We start from the raw sequence: 3,884 nt of genomic DNA, 5'->3' as shown, positions 1-3,884 counted from the left end.
TGAATTAATAAAACTAGTTTATTTAGTTGAATTAATAGAACTAGTAAGTGTTTAATGTTTCACCTATATATGAACACATGTTAGATATTAGATATAAATTATATGTTAGATATATATTTAATTTAGTTATATGAGATTTCATTATCTAATTATCATTTTATTATATAGAACTAGCTACCTTATTTTTAGTAAGAAAATTAATAGAACTAGTTTAGTTGAATTAATTAGTTGAACTAGTTAGTTGAATTAGTTCAATTAATTAGGTATATTCTTCGTAAGTGCTTAGTTGAATTAGTTCAATTAATTAGTTGAACTAGTTGAATTAACAGAATTAGTTGAATTAATAGAACTAATAAGTGTTTAATGTTTCACCTATGAACATAGGAATGTCGTCTGACGACGAACACGATTTCATTATGTGCGAATACTGCAAAGACCAGAGCGGCCTGTGCGGCAGAAATTTTCTAGTTGATGATAGACGCTTCAACATCAAGCTGGATGAGAACTTCGAAGTGGATACAGTAAGTCACAACGACAAGTCTTTTTTCGTAATTAAGCATGACTTATGCTTCATTTGCTTCACCTTTTAATTTTAATTTTTCACTATTCTACTAGCGTATCCCCTGTCATGCAAGAATTTTTGTCTTGAATAAGATATGTTTCAGTCCTAACAAAACTATGGAGGTAAAAATAGTTTACTTGAAGACCGAGCATGGTTATACCTTCAACGTCAAATTATACAATGCAGACACATACACCTATTTTGAATGCAAAACTTGGCAAGCACTATGCAAGGCTTATGCATTTGAGCCTGATATGGTTATCACCTTTGATATTCGTCCGGAAGATAATATTGAAGGTAATAGAGACATCTGGGTCGATGTGCAGATGCCTCCCGTTCTACCATTATGTGAGTTTCTCAACCATATTTATGTCTTCGATATGAGATTATTTGAACCAGTTGCATAATTAATAGATCTCAATTTATATTGACAGCTTACTTCCAATCAAGCAAACATGTCCGGCGCTTGGTGACAGGATCGTCCACTGTCCCGGGCTGAACTAAACTGCGAGGAGACAAGTCATTATGTTTCATGGCTTGAGGATCTTGATGCTGTCAAGACAAATTTCTTTCCTGCACTTAGAAATGTTAGTACTCAAAACGTGCGACCAATAGTGTTCGTACTGAACTACGGTCACATATATTTAGGAAAGATGGTAAGATTTCTACTATTTCTCCTCAGTGCATCTTTTGTATACATTATTTTTTTAAGCTAAACTTCATTGCTAAGTATGTTACTATACGATGTTCTTCAACAGGGACTCCCGATGAATGTTGTGCCTGATTGGATCGAGACTAAAGGTACCATGAATATTGTTAGCTTACGGCCAAGATATCCTACAATGCACTTTAGTGCATTCAGGATTTCTAATAGTGATGAATGCTTAATAGTAAAAGACTGGAGCAAAATTGTGAACGATCACAGAGAAGTACTAGGGGGCAGCAATCAGAAGCGCAACCAACGATTAGGAGACAGGTTCATCTGCATGCTCCAATATGATGAATCAGCAAAACTATACATGTTCTATGCTATTTTACCTGAGAGAGAGCAGCAGGAGTGATTAATTAGCTAGTTCATGCTCTTAGTACTTGTCCTCTCATGTCCGTGTTCTTCGTCCTGAACTTAATCTCAAAGAGTGATTTGCTTTTGTGGTGTTATGGACACTTATAATATCATTACCATGTTGAACTCGATGATATCTTTGCTATGAAACCGTTGGTGATGATATATATGATGCAAGAGTTTTTATATTAATTAATATGATGATGATGAGTTATTATATCATTTATGAAAGAAATTGCATATTAGTTTCAACTGGATGGATTCTAGCTAAGTGATCAAGTATATGCCATATCCATATTACCTCGATCACTTAAGTAGGTGATCAAGTATATATAATATGGATATGACATATACTTAATGACTTAGCTAGGATCCACACGCATCCAGTCAAACTAATCACCTAATGATTTAACAACTCATTATAATGTAAAATAATCACTAAATTAAATTGAAAACATAAAATTAAAGTAAAAATAAAAAATAAAACCAAAACACACCCAAACATTTAGTACCAGTTGGTGTTACCAACCGGTACTAATGTCCTACGCGCCCACGGAGCTGGCTCGTGCCACGTGGTTGCCCTTTAGCACCGGTTCGTGCTGAACCGGTACTAAGGGGGGGGGCCTTTAGTGCCTACAATTTAGTGCTGGTTACCGAACCGGCACTAAAGGCCCTTACGAACCGGTGCTATTGCCCGGTTCTGCACTAGTGTCTAAAACAATAATGTGGGATCAGTACAATTATTGTGTGATGGGACATACATACTTATTGTGTGGTGGGGCATTCACATGTACTGGCGGTGTCATACATGGACAATACAACATTGACACACTGCCAAGAAATCAATATACATGGCTCGTTGTATAATTACTGCACTGATCTTTGTGCAGCGAACGGATGAGATACCATCCTCGCGTGGCCGCATGTCTACCCGTGATTTATCGGTATTGAAATCTCTAAAAAACTTATATTTAGAAACGAAGGGAGTATTATTCATTCCGAGGCTCTATCCATGTCTGAATAAACATGTTCACAAATTACAATCAATTTTGAAAAGTACCACTTACACTTTTTTAACCCAGTTGCATCTGTTTATATAATTTAGATTATGCATGAGTATCTCTATTATCTTTTAAATTATAGTTTTTGTTAATGCCACTAAGTTCATCCTGAACTTCATCCTAATCTCATCATCCATCCAAGATTAAAGTGCCGCCCCTCAAAGACTAATAACTGTGTGCAATGCTAAAACAACACTTGTGCACATATAGTTGTTGCAAAGAAAAGAAATGGCTAGGGGCTAGTCGACTGTTTTTTTTTTGGGTCACTCAATCTGTTCCCGGCCATTGGATGGGAAAGGGGTGGCCAACTCTTTCTTCTACCTCCTGAAAAAATTGTTCTCTTCCCCCACGATCTCAATCTCTGCCACCCACAACCGTCGCCCGAATCGCCTGCTACCACCGCTCGCGCCCGGTGGCGCTCCCGCACCAGCTTCGCCGCCCTGCCCTCCTCACAACCTCTCCCCACCGTCGTGCTAGCACAGTCCCTGGCCGTCCCTCTAACCTCAGCGAACCTCCAGATTATTCTAGCGAACCCGCACTTTCCCACACACCCCTAATTTAGATAATGGGGTTGCCTGCCACTCTAAGAACTTAGATCCAGAGGCTTCTCCTTCCTTCCCTTCGGTGGCTGCTTCCTTCATGCGAAATTGCTAACCTAAAAAACATTTTAAGCAGCTAAAACCGGGGGAAAAATTGACGGTGTGTGTGTACATTGTACTATTTTTACAGAAGATTTTTAGGTAGTAGAAAAGAAAATATTATGTTTAATCTTTTTTGCGGGTATAAATTTAATTCATCTGCTTGCTCAAAGAATGAAATTCCCTTTTCTTCATCTTCTTGCTTAAAAAGAAAGAACTCTGTTGTGTCCCCAACCACATATGTACTGCTGCTTTCCCAAAACATCGAGGCTACAGACAAAACATGAGGAGACTAGTATAGGATCTCACATTAGGTGAGAAAAATGAGATTAGTTTTTTTGAAATACAAAAGATGTTCAAATATTCTTAAAAAAACTGCAAACATACATCAATGATTTATATACAACCTCAAAAAAATCCAGCTCCTAATTTGACCTAGAGTACTAAACAAAAAAAAGACAAAATTCAATGTGAATAGTGTTATAATACTATTTCACCCAGAGGTGCGGCTATTCGCATTAGAATTTGTGTTTTTTAAATCTCCAAATGTATATTCATTT

This window comes from Triticum dicoccoides, chromosome 7A (assembly GCF_002162155.2).
Source record: "Triticum dicoccoides isolate Atlit2015 ecotype Zavitan chromosome 7A, WEW_v2.0, whole genome shotgun sequence".
In the NCBI taxonomy this organism is placed as follows: Eukaryota; Viridiplantae; Streptophyta; class Magnoliopsida; order Poales; family Poaceae; genus Triticum; species Triticum dicoccoides.
Note: the sequence above shows the minus strand (reverse complement) of the source record.